Raw genomic sequence first — 21,059 nt, 5'->3', positions numbered from 1 at the left:
CTTTTTCAGTATTTTATAGCAATTTCCCCTGCTTTGGTCAGGTTATGTTGGAGGTTATGTAATACAAAAGTAGTGAAGTTGTCATGATTCATGCGATGGTAATGTTTCTGTTTTAGTATATTTCCTGTTTGCAGCTTCTTTCCTTGTTTTGTGTTGGTTTCCATGGACACTGAGTCTCCTCACCTGTCTTAGTTTAGCAATTAGTGTTCCCAGCAGGTGTTTAGGTTGGTCACTCCCCTTTTTGTTGTCCCTTCACCCAGCAGGAGTTGCTGGTTCAATGTTTGCTGAAGGCAACAGTTACCTTCTCCTGATTGTTCTCCTTGCTGGTAAGTTTGTACACACTAGCATTCCTCGTTTTTCACCCTTGGTGACATTTTGGTTTTTGTTTAGCTCCACGCTTACTAGCGTCCGCAGTTTTGTATTTTATGTTCCTGCACTTCCTTGTTTTTCTTTGTTACCATGCCAACTCATTAGTTTCCACCCTGTCTTCATGTCACCGTTTTCATGTCTCTCACCTGTTGGTCATCATCATAGCTATTATTTAAACCTGAAGTTGCCAGGAAGTCATCCTGCCAACTTTATTAAATATCTCTCAACTCCTTTCATGCCATGCCTAGTTTCCCTCCTGCCACGTAAGTTTTTGATTTTTGTTACGTCACAGTTGTTGAGTTTAGTTTAGTTTTGTTTTGTCTCGCTCGTGCCAATTTTCCTTTGCATTGGAAAAACAAACGATCCCGTAGTCCAAGTCCTGACAGAAGTTGTAACATTGTGTAAATGGTCAATAAAAACAAAAAAGGTCTATCCAAGCCTGATGAAAACAAAATAAAGGTGTTTTTACAATTTTTTTTTTTAATTATTTTTTTTTTTAAGGTAAGGAAGTTATGTAGTACAAAAGCAGTGAAGTTGTCACATTGTGTAAATGGTTATAAAAAAAAACTGAATACAAAAAAAATAAAAATAAAAGTAAAAAGGTTTATCATAGCCCGATTTATTTTTTGTTTTTTAAAAAAAAAAGGTGTTTTACACTTATTTTTTATTTTTATTGAAGTAGGTAAGTAGGTTGTCACATTGTGTAAATGGTTTGAAAAAAAACTGAATACAAAAAAAATAAAAATAAAAAAAGTAAAAAGGTTTATCAGCCTGATTTATTTTTTGTTTTTTAAAAAAAGGTGTTTTACACTTATTTTTTAATTTTTATTTTTATTGAAGTAGGTAAGTAGGTTGTCACATTGTGTGAATGGTTTGAAAAAAATAAGAGTCTATCTTAGCCTGATTAAAAAAAAAAAGGGTTTTTACAATTTTTTTCATTTGTTTATTTATTTTTTTTAGGTAGGCGGGTCATTATACTTTATACTCTTTCAGTATTTTATGTTTGGTCGTGCAAATGGTAAATAAAAACAAAATAGATAAAAAAAAAAAGTTGATCCTAGAATGATTAACAAAATAAAGAAATTAAAAAGTCTATCCTAGCCTGATTTAAAAAAAAAGAAAAAAAAAAGATTTACTTATTTTATTTGATCTTTTAAGGTAGGTGGTTCGGTCTTTATACTTTATACTTTTTTGGTATTTTATAAAAAAATCACCTGCTTTGGTCAGGTTATGTTGAAGGTTATGTAGCACAAAAACGTTAAAGTTGTCACATCGTGCAAATGGTAAATAAAAACAAAATAGAAAAAAGTCGATCCTAGAATGATTAACAAAATAAACAAATAAATAAATTAAACAGTCTATCCTAGCCTGATTTAAAATAACAATAATAATAATAATGATAATTTTTAAACTTATTTTATTTTTTATTTTCCAAGGTAGGTAGGTCGGTCTTTATACTTTTCAGTATTTTATAAAAAAAATTCACCAGCTTTGGTTATGTTATGTAGCACAAAAACGGTGAAGTTGTCACATCGTGCAAATGGTAAATAAAAACAAAATAGAAAAAAAAGTCGATCCAGAATGATTAACAAAATAAACAAATTAAAAAGTCTATCCTAGCTTGATTTAAAAAAAATACACTTATTTTATTTGATCTTTTAAGGTAGGTAGGTAGGTCTTTATACTTTATACTTTTTCAGTATTTTATAACAATTTCACCTGCTTTGGTCATGTTATGTTGGAGGTTATGTAGCACAAAAACGGTGAAGTTGTCACATAATGCAAATGGTAAATAAAAACAAAATAGGAAAAAAAAAGTCTATCCTAGAATGATTAACAAAATAAATACATAAATAAAAAAAAGTCTGATTTAAATAAGAGAGAAAAAAAAAGACATGTGTTTTAGACTTTTAGCCACTAGAGGGCGAAATAGTTCAACATACATAGAAAATAAGGAGGCTATTTAGTTTGTTTCATAACAGATCGGAGCTCCTTTCTGACGTCACAAGACAACACAAGGGAAGCAGGGGCGTATCTTATCATTCCAAGTCCCCCCCCCCCCCCCCCATAGACGACATTACAACCCGCCGCTAACCGGACGCCAGCGCGCCGCCGCCGCCGCCCATGAGAGCTCCGCCGCGCCGACGCAGAGCAGCGCCGAGTCCGTCCAGGAGGCGCCGAGCCGCGGGGGAGTCAGCAGCCGTGTCGGCCTGCGGGGTCCAGCAGCATCACCTCCGAGAGGCAGCCCGCCAATAAACACCATTTTTTGTGTTTTTTTTTTGTTTTTTGTTTTTTTCCCGGGGGTGGACGGAGCTGACGTCTGCAAGCGTGAACGCGGAATAACGGCATCGAGTAAGTCTTTTATTGACTGTTTTGGATGGAAAGGTGCGGGCTGACAGGTGGGAGGAAGACGGCTCCATCATGTCTTATTGATCTGTTGTTGCTGCCCTGAGGGTGTCAGCATCAGCACCACCATCATCATCATCATCATCATCATCTGTTAGCTTAGCTTAGCTTCCGATGCAGGGATGCTGAGGGGGTGAGGGTACCATCCTCCATGCTGGCTTGCTCCCTCCAACATGGCGCACCTCCATGCTGGCCCGTCACATACTCCCGTCTGGTGTGTGTGTGTGTGTGTGTGTGTGTGTGTGTGTGTGTGTAGGGAGGGGAACCGGGGCCCTTGCATCCCTGCGGTGAGCATCGCTCCTCGAGCCACGCAGGCTCGGTCCTTCCTAGTCCCTCATGGCGCCCGTGGTTGGCGTGCCTTGCTTGCGTTTCCTCTCCGAAAAGCCACGGTTGGCGCACAGGAAGTCCTTTGTTGGCCGCCACCTGCGGAATTGTTGACCACGCCGTAAACATAACACGCCCATTGCCGTGTCGCGGCACGTAAAGTCTATGACGGGCGAGGTTAGCTGCGGCTGGGAATTATTTTTTTTTATTATTAAGGAGAGTAGCCGTGGCAGAAACTTGAGGGTTGCAGGTTCGATTCCCGCTTGTGCCATCCTAGTCACTGCCGTTGTGTCCTTGGGCAAGACACTTTACCCACCTGCTCCCAGTGCCACCCACACTGCTTTAAAAGAAAAGCGCTATATAAATATAATTCACTAATTCACATTATTGCATTGTTATTGATTCTGCAAAAATTAATACATATTTATATGAAAAACATGTATATTAACTGAGCAATAAATCCAGTGTACCTAATCCTGTGACCTAATGGAAGGTTCCTCGTTAAAGGTATCATTTTTTCTTTTTTTTTTTTTTTTTCTTTACCAAATTGAAATAAGAAGTGTGTTAAAGGGGAACGGCGCTTTTTTGGGAAAGATATGACAACAAATGTTCTTTGTTTTTGTTTTTTATGCACACATCAAGTGGTTTGCTGTTTCCTCGCTTCCCTTATTTTTGTCAAAGTACTAGTTTTGTTCCCTGCGTTAAGTTTAGTACCTCCGCTGCGAGCGCCTTTTGTTTACGCGTTTTAAAGTCAAATAATTCAATCATGTATTCACCTTCACGCCATGTCCGGTCCAGTTCATTTGCATCTCGGGAAAAGTATCCACGTAGAAAGCTGCAACATAGTCCAAGTTATGACACTCTCACCTGGATAGTAGAAGGATGATGGAGGAATCCGCCAAGTTGGTACACTTTTAATCATTTTTTTGCCAACATCTCTTGTTGTGGGAGGGGAAAAAACAAATATTTAACTGAGCGTTGCAAGCATTAAATCCAGTGTACCTAATAATGTGACCTAATTAAAGGTTCCTCATTATAGTTGTATTTTTTTTACCAATTTGAAAAAAGAAGTGTATTAAATGGAAACTGTGCTTTTGGGGAATTTGGTCTATTTTTCACAATCATTATTTAAGACATGACGACGGATGCATTTTTTTAAATTCCATTTTAACTTGTAAATGAACAAAAGTCAGCTAACAGCAAAGCCAATGGGAGGTCCTCTATTCCGCCCGTAAAATCCAATAAATAACCATCCAAAAAGCGAATATCAACCATGTATTATAGACATTGTTATTATATTATATTGTTATTATATGGTCCGCTGTTTCCTCGCTTCCCTGCTCATTGGATGTTTATTGTAGATTATAGATAATGCCTCTCACCTGGATAGTAGAAGGATGAGGGCGGAATCCACCAAGTTGGTACAGTTTTTATAATTCTTTTGCCAACATCTCTTGTTGTGGGAGGGGAAAAAAAACAAATATTTAACTGAGCGCTGCAAGCATTAAATCCAGTGTACCTAATAATGTGACCTAATTGAAGGTTCCTCGTTATAGTTGTATTTTGTTTAATCAATTTGAAATAAGAAGTGTATTAAACAGAAACTGTGCTTTTAGGGAATTTGGTCTATCTTTCACAATCATTATTTAAGACATGACGACGGATGTATTTTTTTTAATTGCATTTTAACTCGTAAATGAACATAAATAAAAGTCAGCTAACAACAAAGCCAATGGGAGGTCCTCTATTCCGCCCATAGAGTCCAATAAATAACCATCCAAAAAGTGAATATTAAATATTAACCAAGTATTGGAGACATTGTTATTATATTATATTGTTATTATATGGTCTGCTGTTTCCTCGCTTCCCTGCTCATTGGATGTTTATTGTAGATTATAGATAATGCCTCTCACCTGGATAGTAGAAGGATGAGGGCGGAATCCACCAAGTTGGTACAGTTTTTATCATTTTTTTGCCGACATCTCTTGTTGTGAGAGGGGAAGAAAACAAATATTTAACTGAGCGTTGCAAGCATTAAATCCAGTGTACCTAATAATGTGACATAATTGAAGATTCCTGGTGAAACGTGTAATTTTTTTTAATCAATGTGAAATAAGAAGTGTATTAAAGGGAAACTGCGCTTTTAGGGAATTTGGTCTATCTTTCACAATCATTATTTAAGACATGTCGACGGATGTATTTTTTTAAAGCATTTTAACTCGTAAATAAACATAATCAAAAGTCCGCTAACAGCCAAGCCAATGGGAGGTCCTCTATTCCGCCATTAAAATTCAATAAATAACCATCCAAAAAGCAAATATTAACCATGTATTGTAGACATTATTATATTATATTGTTATTATATGGTCTGCTGTTTCCTCGCTTCCCTGCTCCTTGGAAGTTTATTGTAGATTATAGATAATGCCTCTCACCTGGATAGTAGAAGGATGAGGGCGGAATCTGCCAAGTTGGTACACTTTTTATATATTTTTTTGCCAACATCTCTTGTTGTGGGAGGGGAAGAAAACAAATATTTAACTGAGCGTTGCAAGCATTAACTCCAGTGTACCTAATAATGTGACCTAATTGAAGGTTCCTCGTGAAACATGTAATTTTTTTTAATCAATGTGAAAAAAGAAGTGTATTAAAGGGAAACTGTGCTTTTAGGGAATTTGGTCTATCTTTCACGATTTTTATTTAAGACATGACGACGGATGTATTTTTTTTTTATTGCATTTTAACTCGTAAATGAACATAAATAAAAGTCCGCTAACAACAAAGCCAATGGGAGGTCCTCTATTCCGCCATTAAAGTCCAATAAATAACCATTCAAAAAGCGAATATCAACCATGTATTGTAGACATTATTATTTTATATTATTATATGGTCTGCTGTTTCCTCGCTTCCCTGCTCATTGGATGTTTATTGTAGATTATAGATAATACCTCTCACCTGGATAGTAGAAGGATGAGGGCGGAATCCGCCAAGTTGGTACACTTTTCATCATTTTTTTTACCAACATCCCCTGTTGTGGGAGGGGAAGAAAACAAATATTTAACTGAGCGCTGCAAGCATTAAATCCAGTGTACCTAATAATGTGACCTAATTAAAGGTTCCTCGTTATAGTTGTATTTTTTTTACCAATTTGAAAAAAGAAGTGTATTAAATGGAAACTGTGCTTTTTGGGGAATTTGGTCTATCTTTCACAATCATTATTTAAGACATGACGACGGATGTATTTATTTTAATGCATTTTAACTCGTAAATAAAAGTCCGCTAACAGCAAAGCCAATCGGAGGTCCTCTATTCCGCCATTAAAATTCAATAAATAACCATCCAAAAAGCGAATATCAACCTTGTGTTGTAGACATTGTTGTTATATTATATTGTTATTATATGGTCTGCTGTTTCCTCGCTTCCCTGCTCCTTGGAAGTTTATTGTAGATGATAGATAATGCCTCTCACCTGGATAGTAGAAGGATGAGGGCGGAATCCGCCAAGTTGGTACAGTTTTTATCATTTTTTTTTGCCAACATCTCTTGTTGTGGGAGGAGAAGAAAACAAATAATTAACTGAGCGTTGCAAGCATTAAATTCAGTGTACCTAATAATGTGACCTAATAGAAGGTCCCTCGTTATAGTTGTGTTTTTATTTTTTTTTTTTTTACCAATTTGAAAAAAGAAGTGTATTAAATGGAAACTGCGCTTTTTGGGAATTTGGTCTATCTTTCACAATCATTATTTAAGACATGACGACGGATGTATTTTTTTAACTTGCATTTTAACTCGTAAATGAACTCAGTAATAAAAGTCAGCTAACAGCAAAGCCAATGGGAGGTCCTCTATTCCGCCCATAAAGTCCAATAAACAACCATCCAAAAAGCGAATATTAAATATTAACCAAGTATTGGAGACATTGTTATTATATTATATTGTTATTATATGGTCTGCTGTTTCCTCGCTTCCCTGCTCATTGGATGTTTATTGTAGATTAAAGATAATGCCTCTCACCTGGATAGTAGAAGGATGAGGGCGGAATCCACCAAGTTGGTACAGTTTTTATCATTTTTTTGCCGACATCTCTTGTTGTGGGAGGGGAAGAAAACAAATATTTAACTGAGCGTTGCAAGCATTAACTCCAGTGTACCTAATAATGTGACCTAATTGAAGGTTCCTGGTGAAACGTGTAATTTTTTTTAATCAATGTGAAATAAGAAGTGTATTAAAGGGAAACTGCGCTTTTAGGGAATTTGGTCTATCTTTAACAATCATTATTTAAGACATGTCGACGGATGTATTTTTTTAAAGCATTTTAACTCGTAAATAAACATAATCAAAAGTCAGCTAACAGCCAAGCCAATGGGAGGTCCTCTATTCCGCCCATAAAGTCCAATAAACAACCATCCAAAAAGTGAATATTAAATATTAACCAAGTATTGGAGACATTGTTATTATATTGTTATTATATGGTCTGCTGTTTCCTCGCTTCCCTGCTCCTTGGAAGTTTATTGTAGATTATAGATAATGCCTCTCACCTGGATAGTAGAAGGATGAGGGCGGAATCCGCCAAGTTGGTACACTTTTTATCATTTTTTTTTTTGCCAACATCTCTTGTTGTGGGAGGGGAAGAAAACAAATATTTAACTGAGCGTTGCAAGCATTAAATCCAGTGTACCTAATAATGTGACATAATTGAAGGTTCCTCTATATAGTTGTATTTTTTTAATCAATTTGAAATAAGAAGTGTGAAATAGAAACTGCGCTTTTAGGGAATTTGGTCTATCTTTCACAATCATTATTTAAGACATGACGACGGATGTATTTTTTTTAATTGCATTTTAACTCGTAAATGAACATAAATAAAAGTCAGCTAACAGCAAAGCCAATGGGAGGTCCTCTATTCCGCCATTAAAATTCAATAAATAACCATCCAAAAAGCGAATATCAACCATGTATTGGAGACATTATTATATGATATTGTTATTATATGGTCTGCTGTTTCCTCGCTTCCCTGCTCCTTGGAAGTTTATTTTAGATTATCGATAATGCCTCTCACCTGGATAGTAGAAGGATGAGGGCGGAATCTGCCAAGTTGGTACACTTTTTATAATTTTTTTGCCAACATCTCTTGTTGTGGGAGGGGAAGAAAACAAATAATTAACTGAGCGTTGCAAGCATTAAATCCAGTGTACCTAATAATGTGACATAATTGAAGGTTCCCCGTTATAGTTGTGTTTTTTGTTGTTGTTTTTTTTACCAATTTGAAATAAGAAGTGTATTAAATAGAAACTGTGCATTTAGGGAATTTGGTCTATCTTTCACAATCATTATTTAAGACATGACGACGGATGTATTTTTTTTAATGCATTTTAACTCGTAAATGAACATAAATAAAAGTCAGCTAACAGCAAAGCCAATGGGAGGTCCTCTATTCCGCCCATAAAGTCCAATAAATAACCATCCAAAAAGCGAATATCAACCATGTATTGTAGACATTATTATATTATATTGTTATTATATGGTCTGCTGTTTCCTCGCTTCCCTGCTCCTTGGAAGTTTATTGTAGATTATAGATAATGCCTCTCACCTGGATAGTAGAAGGATGAGGGCGGAATCTGCCAAGTTGGTACACTTTTCATCATTTTTTTTGCCAACATCTCTTGTTGTGGGAGGGGAAGAAAACAAATATTTAACTGAGCGCTGCAAGCATTAACTCCAGTGTACCTAATAATGTGACATAATTGAAGGTTCCTCGTGAAACGTGTAATTTTTTTTAATCAATGTGAAATAAGAAGTGTATTAAAGGGAAACTGTGCTTTTAGGGAATTTGGTCTATCTTTCACAATCTTTATTTAAGACATGTCGACGGATGTATTTTTTTTAATGCATTTTAAGTCGTAAATAAACGTAATTAAAAGTCCGCTAACAGCAAAGCCAATGGGAGGTCCTCTATTCCGCCATTAAAATTCAATAAATAGCCATTAAAATTCAATAAATAACCATTCAAAAAGCAAATATTAACCATGTATTGGAGACATTATTATATTGTTATTATATGGTCTGCTGTTTCCTCGCTTCCCTGCTCCTTGGAAGTTTATTGTAGATTATAGATAATGCCTCTCACCTGGATAGTAGAAGGATGAGGGCGTAATCCGCCAAGTTAGTACACTTTGACGGTGAGTTCAAGGGCTGCTGAAATTGGTAGGACAAAACGCCGCTGGGCAAATACTGTCATCAGTGCAGCGTACGCACAAACATATTAAACACTGGGCTTTCTAACAATTAGGAAGGTTTGTGTCATGTTTGTCCTCAAGACAGAAACCATATTATAACAAAAAAAAAACATTTTCACCCCATTTTTTTCCCCCATTTCCTTACATTTTTAGAAAAATCTCCATGGAGCTGCTAAAGACCTGCGGGTTGTTGAAATGGTGAATGTCAAAAAGTGACAGAAAAGGGCAGCTGTGGTCTGATTTGTGTTTGGTCGTCGCCTTTGCGTCTGCTTTTGTGTGCATTTGTCAAACAATAAGCTGCCGCTGCGTTTGCTTTGGGGGATCTGGGACTTATCTGCCGTCATCGGTTCCGACAGAGGAAATGGACTTCTAATTGCAGGACTGCGAGGCCGACAAAACAGGCGACTGGAGAACGTGGAGTCGTGATTACTTTAAAACCTCAGGCGTGAAACTCCAGTCCTGGGGGGCCAAGTCCTTTCATTGTGTACATAGACTATATATTTGTCAATATAAAGAAGCATCAAATATTATATTTGCATATTACTTACACATACAAAGTGTCAGCGTGTTAAAAAAGGATCAAGTAACAAACGTGTCCGCATCCTGATCCCAACTCCGTGTTTCTCATTTAGTTTCTGTTACAGGAGGAAGAAACATTTTCAATATAAACAGTATCATTTGTCTTTAAAACTGTTATAAGTATAAGCATTTTATGCTTATTAACATTAAAGTAAACTAAGGAGGAAAAAAGGAAAGAAACGTGGATCAACTTACAATCAATCAATCAATCAATCAATCAATGTTTATTTATATAGCCCCAAATCACAAATGTCTCAAAGGACTGCACAAATCATTACGACTACGACATCCTCGGAAGAACCCACAAAAGGGCAAGGAAAACTCACACCCAGTGGGCAGGGAGAATTCACATCCAGTGGGACGCCAGTGACAATGCTGACTATGAGAAACCTTGGAGAGGACCTCAGATGTGGGCAACCCCCCCCCCCCCTCTAGGGGACAGAAAGCAATGGATGTCGAGCGGGTCTAACATGATACTGTGAAAGTTCAATCCATAGTGGCTCCAACACAGCCGCGAGAGTTCAGTTCAAAGCGGATCCAAGACAGCGGCGAGAGTCCCGTCCACAGGAAACCATCTCAAGCGGAGGCGGATCAGCAGTGTAGAGATGTCCCCAACCGATACAGGCGAGCGGTCCATCCTGGGTCCCGACTCTGGACAGCCAGTACTTCATCCATGGTCATCGGACCGGACCCCCTCCACAAGGGAGGGGGGGACATAAGAGAAAGAAAAGAAGCGGCAGATCAACTGGTCTAAAAAGGAGGTCTATTTAAAGGCTAGAGTATACAGATGAGTTTTAAGGTGAGACTTAAATGCTTCTACTGAGGTAGCATCTCGAACTGTTACCGGGAGGGCATGAAGAATAACCGTATTAAAATAGTTTTTTTGTGTTTGTTTATGTAAATCAAAATGAGGAAGTCAGGATGAGTGTGCACAGAATTTTGAAGTGGGGTTGGAAGCATCTAATTGCCAGATACTGATCAAGCATGTTCTCCGGGGTCACCCATACCCGCACTCTTTTACTACGAAACCACGCTGTTGTCTTGCTGAAATAAGCAGGGGCGTCCATGATAACGTTGCCTGGATGACAACATATGTTGTTCCAAAAGCTGTATGTACCTTTCAGCATTAATGGTGCCTTCACAGATGTGTAAGTTACCCATGCCTTGGGCACTAATGCACCCCCATACCATCACACATGCTGGCTTTTACACTTTGTGCCTATAACAATCCGGATGGTTATTTTCCTCTTTGTTCCGGAGGACACCCCGTCCACAGTTTCCAAATATAATTTGAAATGCGGACTCGTCAGACCACAGAACACTTTTCCACTTTGCATCAGTCCATCTTAGATGAGCTCGGGCCCAGACAAGTCGGCGGCGTTCCCGGGTGTTGTTGATAAATGGGCTTTGCTTTGCATAGTAGAGTTTTAACTTGCACTTACAGATGTAGCGATCAACTGTAGTTACTGACAGTGGTTTTATGAAGTGTTCCTGAGCCCATGTAGTGATATCCTTTACATACTGTCGGTTTTTGAGGCAGTACCGCCTAAGGGATCAAAGGTCTGTAATATCATGGCTTACGTGCAGTGATTTCTCCACATTCTCTGAACCTTTTGATGAATTTACAGACCGTAGATGGTAAAATCCCTAAATTCCTTGCAATAGCTCGTTGAGAAATGTTGTTCTAAAACTGTTCGACAATTTGCTTACAAAGTGGTGACCCTCACCCCATCCTTGTTTGTGAATTACTTAGCATTTCATGGAAGCTGTTTTTATAGCCAATCATGGCACCCACCTGTTCCCAATTAGCCTGCACACCTGTGGGATGTTCCAAATAAGTGTTTGATGAGCATTCCTCAACTTTATCAGTATTTATTGCCACATTTCCCAACTTTTTTGTTACGTGTTAATGATTACTTGCCAAAAAAATAAGGTTTATGAGTTTGAACATCAAATATGTTGTCTTTGTAGCATATTCAACTGAATATGGCTTGAAAAGGATTTGCAAATCATTGTATTCTGTTTATATTTACATCTAACACAATTTCCCAACTCATATAGAAACGGGGTTTGTAACACGTGGCTTGGCTTTGTCTTGCTAAAATAAGCAGGGGCGTCCATGAAAATGTTGCTTGGATGGTTACTTCAGAACCTGTATGTACCTTTCAGCATTAATGGTGCCTTCACAGACGTGTAAGTTACCCATTAGGGCGGCATAGCTCGGTTGGTAGAGTGGCCGTGCCAGCAACTTGAGGGTTGCAGGTTCGATTCCTGCTTCTGCCGTCCTAGTCACTGCCGTTGTGTCCTTGGGCAAGACACTTTACCCACCTGCTCCCAGTGCCACCCACACTGGTTTAAATGTAGTTTAAATATTGGGTTTCACTATGTAAAGCGCTTTGAGTCACTAGAGAAAAGCGCTATATAAATATAATTCACTTCACAATTACTTGGGCACTAATACACCCCCATACCATCACACATGCTGGCTTTTCCGCTTTGTGCCTAGAACAATGCGGATGGTTCTTGTCCCAGCGTAGCCGGCGGCGTTTCTGGGTGTTGTTGATAAATGGCGTTCACTTTGCATAGTCGAGTTTCAACTTGCACTTATATATGTAGCAACAAACCGTAGTAACTGACAGTGTTCTTGAGCCTATGTGGTGATATCCTTTACAGATTGATGTGGCTGTTTGATGCAGTACCACCTGAGAGATCCAAAGTCACGGGCATTCAATGTTACGTGCAGTCATTTCCACAGATTCTCGGAACCTTTTGATGACATTACCGACCGTAGAGGGTGAAATCTCTAAATTCCTTGCAATAGCTGGTTGAGAAATGTTGTCCTAAACAATTTGCTCAGGCATTTGTTGGCAGGATTAGGTCTCTGCTTTTTGCAGTTGATGTGGTCCTGATGGCTTCATCTGACCGGGATCTTCAGCTCTCACTGGATCGGTTCGCAGCCGAGTGTGAAGCGACTGGAATGAGAATCAGCACCTCCAAGTCCGAGTCCATGGTTCTCGCCCGGAAAAGGGTGGAGTGCCATCTCCGGGTTTGGGAGGAGACCCTGCCCCAAGTGGAGGATTTCAAGTACCTAGGAGTCTTGTTCCCGAGTGAGGGAAGAGTGGATAGTGAGGTCGACAGGCGGATCGGTGCGGCGTCTTCAGTAATGCGGACGTTGTATCGATCCGTTGTGGTGAAGAAGGAGCTGAGCCGGAAGGCAAAGCTCTCAATTTACCGATGGATCTACATTCCCATCCTCACCTATGGTCATGAGCTTTGGGTTCTGACCGAAAGGACAAGAGGCTAAGATACGTTTTCTCCCCATGGTGGCGGGTCTTTCCCTTTAGAGATAGGGTGAGAAGCTCTGCCATCTAGGACGACCTCAAACTAAAGCCCCAGATGAGGTGGTTTGGGCATGTTCGACCAGTAGGAGGCCACGGGGAAGACCCAGGACACGTTGGGAAGACTATGTCTCCCGGCTAGCCTGGGAACGCCCCGGGGGGAGCTGGACCAAGTGGCTAGGGAGAGGGAAGTCTGAGCTTTCCTGCTTAGGCTGCTGCCCCCGCCACCCGACCTCGGATAAGCGGAATAAGATGGATGGATGGATTAGTTGACTGAGTGGTGACCTTTGCTCCATCCTTGTTTGTGAACGGAAGCTGCTTTTATATCAATCAATCAATCAATCAATGTTTATTTATATAGCCCCAAATCACAAATGTCTCAAAGGACTGCACAAATCATTACGACTACAACATCCTGGGAAGAACCCACAAAAGGGCAAGGAAAACTCACACCCAGTGGGCAGGGAGAATTCACATCCAGTGGGACGCCAGTGACAATGCTGACTATGAGAAACCTTGGAGAGGACCTCAGATGTGGGCACCCCCCCCCCCTCTACGGGACCGAAAGCAATGGATGTCGAGCGGGTCTAACATGATACTGTGAAAGTTCAATCCATAGTGGCTCCAAGACAGCAGTGAGAGTCCCGTCCACAGGAAACCATCTCAAGCGGATCAGCAGCGTAGAGATGTCCCCAACCGATACAGGCGAGCGGTCCATTCTGGGTCCCGACGAGCGGTCCATCCTGGGTCTCGACTCTGGACAGTCAGTACTTCATCCATGGTCATCGGACCGGACCCCCTCCACAAGGGAGGGGGGGACATAGGAGAAAGAAAAGAAGCGGCAGATCAACTGGTCTAAAAAGGAGGTCTATTTAAAGGCTAGAGTATACAGATGAGTTTTAAGGTGAGACTTAAAGGCTTCTACTGAGGTAGCATCTCGAACTGTTACCGGGAGGGCATTCCAGAGTAACAATCATGGCACCCACCTGTTCCCCTGTGCGATGTTCCAAATAAGCGTTTGATGAGCATTCCTCAACGTTCTCCGTCTACTTGTGCCAGCTTTTTTAAAACATGTCTTCCAGTTGAATTTTTGAATATCTTGTCCTTGCAGTCTATTCAATTGACTATAAGTTGAAAAGGGTTTGCAAATTCTCTTTTTATTGACACAACACAACTTCACCCGTTTTGGGTTTTTGTAAATCAATGTTGTTGCACTTTTTAGTTCCAGGAACTCTCCTGACTTCTGTGTGGTTTGACTTCGGGGTCACGGAGTCCAATAAATAGCTCCTAGGAGTACTTCAGTGGAGATTGGACCTCGATGAAATGGTCCCCCCCCATCCCCCACCCGTATCGTTGTTTCTGATAAGTCCAACACGGCGTCGACCTGCCGGGATATTTTTAGAGTGGCCGCGACGTGACGATGAAAGGGCCCTCTTCTCGATGACGCCGGTGTTTGTAGTGAACGCCGTCGCTTTGAGCGCGTTTTAAAGGAAGTGCTCGTATTTGTGGGAGGAGGAGAGCGCGTGGAATGTGGAGAAGAAACATCTGGAAGTGTGGTATGGTAGTGATGATGCAATACGAGGCACCTTGTCTCAGACTCCTCTTTTTCTCCTGGAGAGTCAATCTGCTTCCATCTTCACTTACTGATGATAAGCCAGAGAAGATCTGCTTTTTCTCCTTTTTATCTGTTCCAGTCGCTTGGATCGCGCAGGAAAATGTTCACACACACACACACACACGTTCTTGCATTTCTTACCTTCTTGAGACCTCCGAAAAAATGCCTACTTCTGGTATCATAATAAAAGTCATAATATTACTCAGCACAAGTCTAAAGTTTACAAGAAAAACTGAACATTTGTCCAATATTACGATGAAAGTCGGATTTTTACCCAAAAAAAAAAGCTCAACATTTTGGCAATTTTATGAAAAGAGTCGTAGTTTTACTCGACAAAAGTCACAGTTTTATAGGGCGCATTGGGAGAATGGCCGCGCGCAACCCGAAGGTCCCTGGTTCAATCCCCACCTAGTACAAACCTCGTCACGTCCGTTGTGTCCTGACCAAGACACTTCACCCTTGCTCCTGATGGGTGCTGGTTAGCGCCTTGCATGTCAGCTCCCTCCATCAGTGTGTGAATGTGTGTGTGAATGGGTAAATGTGGAAGTAGTGTCAAAGCGCTTTGAGTACCTTGAAGGTAGAAAAGCGCTATACAAGTACAACCCATTTATCATTAGGGACGGCGTGGCGCAGTGGTAGAGTGGCCATGCGCAACCCGAGGGTCCCTGGTTCAAATCCCACCTAGTACCAACCTCGTCACGTCCGTTGTGTCCTTGAGCAAGACACTTCACCCTTGCTCCTGATGGGTGCTGGTTAGCGCCTTGCATGGCAGCTCCCTCCATCAGTGTGTGAATGTGTGTGTGAATGTGGAAGTAGTGTCAAAGCGCTTTGAGTACCTTGAAGGTAGAAAAGCGCTATACAAGTACAACCCATTTATTTATTTATTTAACGTTGACCTTTCGGCGATGTTGTAATGATAATGGGGATTTTTTTTATTGGCAAAATGTCACTATTTCACAACAACAAGAAAAAAATTGGCAATATTGTGAAAAAAGTCAAAATTGTATATGACAAATTAGATTAGATTAGATTAGATTAGATAGTACTTTATTTATTCCGTCAGGAGAGTTCCTTCAGGAAAATTACAATTTTCAGCACAATCCCATTCAAGTTTAGACAAACATTACAGGGAGACAGAACAGGATCGCTGACGGGTCTGCCGGCTTCCAGCGCCCCTTACAAAAAAGATGACATACAGGTAAACAAGGGGGGGGTGGTACAAAAAAAAAAATAGAAGATTAAAATAAAATAAAAAAAAAATCGGTCTTAGCCTGGGCCCTGGAGTGGGGGTGCAGACTGAGGCCAAGGGGAAAAAAACAGAAAAAACAACAACTCATAGCCATAGCACACATCAATCAATCAATCAATCAATCAATGTTTACTTATATAGCCCTAAATCACTAGTGTCTCAAAGGGCTGCACAAACCACCACGACATCCTCGGTAGGCCCACATAAGGGCAAGGAAAACTCACACCCAGTGGGACATCGGTGACAATGATGATCCAGTGGGACGTCTGTGACAATAATGATTATGAGAACCTTAGAGAGGAGGAAAGCAATGGATGTCGAGCGGGTCTAACATGATACTGTGAAAGTTCAATCCACAATGGATCCAACACAGTCGCGAGAGTCCAGTCCAAAGCGGGTCCAACTCAGCAGCGAGAGTCCCGTTCACAGCGGAGCCAGCAGGAAACCATCCCAAGCGGAGGCGGATCAGCAGCGCAGAGATGTCGAGGCGGATCAGCAGCGCAGAGATGTCCCCAGCCGATACACAGGCAAGCAGTACATGGCCACCGGATCTTCCATGTGTGTAAGAGGGAAACATCAAAGAACACAGAGGACATTAAAGACATTAAAGCAGCAGATACAAACAGCCACTTCTACATACAGCTATGAATAAAAAGTAAAAGAAACATATACACTGTGGTGGCCTCTGCGGTGTTCCACGCTGGGGTGGAGGGAGCATGGCCAGAGACAGGAGCAGACCCAACAAAGCAACCAAGACAGCCGACTCCACTCTCGGCCAGTGTCCAGTCCGCATGGATGAGCGAGGATACGTCCAAGGTGACTGAGGTGTCCGACACCTGCTCACCCAGCCAAGACACCACGAAGACTCTCCGTCCCAGCGTTCAGTCCAACTCCGCAGTCCTGTCCCCTCATCCGCATCTCCGCCAGTCCCTCCAAACCGACTCCGCTGTAGCAGACACCCAGCAGCTGGTCTCCATGGCCAAAAGGCTCCCTGAAGGCAGATCCAGAAGTCCACAAAAAAAGCACCACAGAGGTCACGAAGGTGGCACCCCTTGTCACACAGTCCCAAAGGGTCCCGGACCAAAATGGAAAAAAATATAATAAGACATGAAAACAAGAGGGAAACACAAAAGGATGACACAAGAGCACAGAGCTCCTGCCTACAGAAGCAGCGCCATCTTGGGAAAAAAAAAAAAAATGTCGCCATTTTGCATTAAAAGATAATAATTTTACAAACCCCGCTTCATACGAGTTGGGAAATGGTGTTAGATGTAAATATAAACAGAATACAATGATTTGCAAATCCTTTTCAAGCCATATTCAGTTGAATATGCTACAAAGACAACATATTTGATGTTCAAACTCATAAACTTTCTTTTTTTTTTGCAAATAATCATTAACTTTAGAATTTGATGCCAGCAACATGTGACAAAGAAGTTGGGAAAGGTGGCAATAAATACAGATAATGTTGAGGAATGCTCATCAAACACTTATTTGGAACATCCCACAGGTGTGCAGGCTAATTGGGAACAGGTGGGTGCCATGATTGGCTATAAAAACAGCTCCCCAAAAAATGCTCAGTCTTTCACAAGAAAGGATGGGGCGAGGTACACCCCTTTGTCCACAACTGCGTGAGCAAATAGTCAAACAGTTTAAGAACAACCTTTCTCAAAGTGCAATTGCAAGACATTTAGGGATTTCAACATCTACGCTCCATAATATCATCAAAAGGTTCAGAGAATCTGGAGAAATCACTCCACGTAAGCGGCATGGCCGGAAACCAACATTGAATGACCGTGACCTTCCATCCCTGTATCAAAAACCGACATCAATCTCTAAAGGATATCACCACATGGGCTCAGGAACACTTCAGAAAACCACTGTCACTAAATACAGTTTGTTGCTACATCTGTAATTGCAAGTCAAAGCTCTACTATGCAAAGCGAAAGCCATTTATCAACAACATCCAGAAACGCCGCCGGCTTCTCTTGGTCTGAGATTATCTAAGATGGACTGATGCAAAGTGGAAAAGTGTTCTGTGGTCTGACGAGTCCACATTTCAAATTGTTTTTGTAAATTTTTGACATCGTGTCATCCGGACCAAAGGGGAAGCGAACCATCTAGACTGTTATCGACACAAAGTTCAAAAGCCTTTCAAAGCTTCAACAATTAGTTTCCTCAGTTCCCAAAGGTTTATTGAGTGTTGTTGAAAGAAAAGGTGATGTAACACAGTGGTGAACATGCCCTTTCCCAACTACTTTGGCAAGTGTTGCAGCCATGAAATTCTAAGTTATTTATTATTTGCAAAAAAAAATTGTGTTTATGAGTTTGAACATCAAATATGTTGTCTTTGTAGCATATTCAACTGAATATGGCTTGAAAAGGATTTGCAAATCATTGTATTCTGTTTATATTTACATCTAACACAATGTCCCAACTCATATGGAAACAGGGTTTGTACATAAAAGAGTATTAGTTTTACGAGAAAATTTGAAAATGAGAAATTGTTCCCAATTTTATAAGAAAAAAGTCGACACATTGTGAGAAAAAGACTGCTTTTAGTTATTTTGTTTATTTATTTATTTAATTTTGTTTGAAATTGATTTTTAATCCTCATCATTTACTTCAAGTTATTACAGTATGTCTTTATTATACATATTTATTTAATGTTTTCATTTTTTTATTTTGGCCAAAGTGGGCGCTTTTCAATTTCTTACAGACACTTGTTATTTCATATGTTGACCAGAGGGGGAGCATTTAGTCTTAGGCTTCCTTTTTATTGTCCTTCAAATTGGAACTTTACAGTACAGCTTAGATAGGCGCCAGCTTCCCCCGCGACCCCGAACGGGACATGCGGTAGAAAAATGGATGGATGGAGTACAGATAAGAACAAAATTTCGTTGCATTAGCTCATGGTAGTGTAGCATAAAATAGCAATAAGGTGCAGGTATAAATACATATATTACTGTAACGATAAATATATTGCATTTTGGCATATGCATCCATATAAAATTTTTGGACATACTTGTTATTTCATATGTTAAACAGAGGGGGAGCACTTTTGTATGGAAGTAGAATTGTTCAAACCAATTTATATATATAAATATGATATCAATACATATTTTTATATTAATAATTATACAAATACAAATGTGAGATACCAATAAATAATTTGTATAAATAAATTAATATTTGTAAAAAATATATTTTGGAGATTTGAAAATATATACAAATGTTTAAGTATAAAAATGTGACATACAAATAAATCGAGAATTTTTATGAATAAACATGTATTTGTAAGTATATTTTCGAGATTTAAAAATATATACAAAAAAATGTTATAAATATAAAAATGTTACGTACAAATAAATCAATAATTTGTATAAATAAACGTGTATTTGTAAATATATTTTTCAAATTTGAATATAAATATGGTTGATTTTGTATTTATATTAAATTTGCATATGTGGACCACGTTTTAGCTTTCGTGTCGATGAGACATTCCTCCCACAAACCAGATGCACAAATAAATGTCCACTACACACTTCCCTGAAAAACCATCAGAGGGCACTAAAACCAGAACGGTCTGGGTCACAGAGCATTATATGCATTATATGCAAAATGCTCGGAGTTGTCTGCTCAGAAACAATCCACGTCTTTGCAGAGAGAACCCATAACGGGCCTGAGCTTTTGAATGTTAGCATTGTATTAGCTAATGCTAATACATCCATTTAATCGGAAAGACTGTGATAGCTGCTTATTTTATTCTATCAATGCCGTTTAATGACCTTGTCCCGATGTAGATAATGATCTCTTATCAGTGCAATGTGTGTCAAATCATCATCATCATATATCTATCATCACATGACCCTCCCTAGTGTGCCTCTGATTGGCTCGCCAGTGTCCGACCATGTCTGTGACCCAGACCGCTCTGGCTGCAGTGCCCTCTGCTGGTTGTTCAGGGGATAATGTAGGCCACATGTATTTGTGCATCTGGTTTGTGGGAGGAATGCCTTATCGGCACAAAAGCAAAAAAAGCGATCCACCTATGCAAATTCAATACAAATACAAAATCAAGCATATTTATATTAAAATCTCAAAAATGTATTTACAAACACGTTTATTCATACAACTTCCTGTTTTATTTGTATGTCACATTTTTATATTTATACATTTTATTTGTGTATATTTTCAAATCTCAAAAATATATTTACATATTTGTATTTGTATATTTATTAATATATACATACTGTATGTATTAATACCATATTGAGATATATATATATATATATATATATATATATATATATATTTATAGTGTGTATATATATATATGTGTGTATATGTATATAAATGTATGTATGTATGTATATATGTGTGTATATGTATATAAATGTATGTATGTATGTATATATGTGTGTATATGTATATAAATGTATATGTATATATGTGTGTATATGTATATAAATGTATATATGTGTATATATGTATATATATATGTATGTATGTATGTATATATATGTATACATACATACATACATACATACATGTATGTATATGTATGTATATGTATATATATGTATGTCTGTATGTATGTATATATATATATATGTGTGTATATATATATATATGTGTGTGTGTATATATATATATATATATATACATACATATATATATATACATTAACGTGAGACAATTCTACTTCCATACTTTTAGAACTAAATTATTTTAATTGGGACCATGATGTCAGATTGGTTTGAGACGAATCCCAAGATGCGGAGAAGGAGGCACATTTTGCAGATAAAAACATGATTTAATCTTTAAATACTAAAACAAAAATAAAACCAAAAGGGTACAAACAAAAAGCGCGCACAAGGCGGATAACAAACTTGGCTATGAACAAACAAACTTGGAAACAGGGAACAAAAGACAGTAAGCTACAAACTG

The 21,059-nt window shown here is 39.1% G+C and overlaps 1 protein-coding gene across 2 annotated transcripts in view; it reads left to right on the top strand.

The window, feature by feature from the left end:
- The first annotated feature begins 248 nt into the window (after window positions 1–248).
- Window positions 249–21,059, top strand: part of palm1b (paralemmin 1b) — a 59,251-nt gene continuing 38,440 nt past the window's right edge. Inside the window, exon 1 of one of the 2 annotated variants that reach the window (XM_061896284.1) lies at window positions 249–326. The gene's annotated coding sequence lies outside the window, so the exon portion shown is untranslated. Of the gene's footprint in view, window positions 327–2,440; window positions 2,722–21,059 lie in introns of those variants that run through there. The other variant, XM_061896283.1, reaches the window with a different exon arrangement.

The sequence above is a fragment of the Nerophis ophidion genome, linkage group LG03 (assembly GCF_033978795.1).
Source record: "Nerophis ophidion isolate RoL-2023_Sa linkage group LG03, RoL_Noph_v1.0, whole genome shotgun sequence".
In the NCBI taxonomy this organism is placed as follows: domain Eukaryota; kingdom Metazoa; phylum Chordata; class Actinopteri; order Syngnathiformes; family Syngnathidae; genus Nerophis; species Nerophis ophidion.
This window is presented reverse-complemented; position numbering and strand designations above follow the sequence as displayed.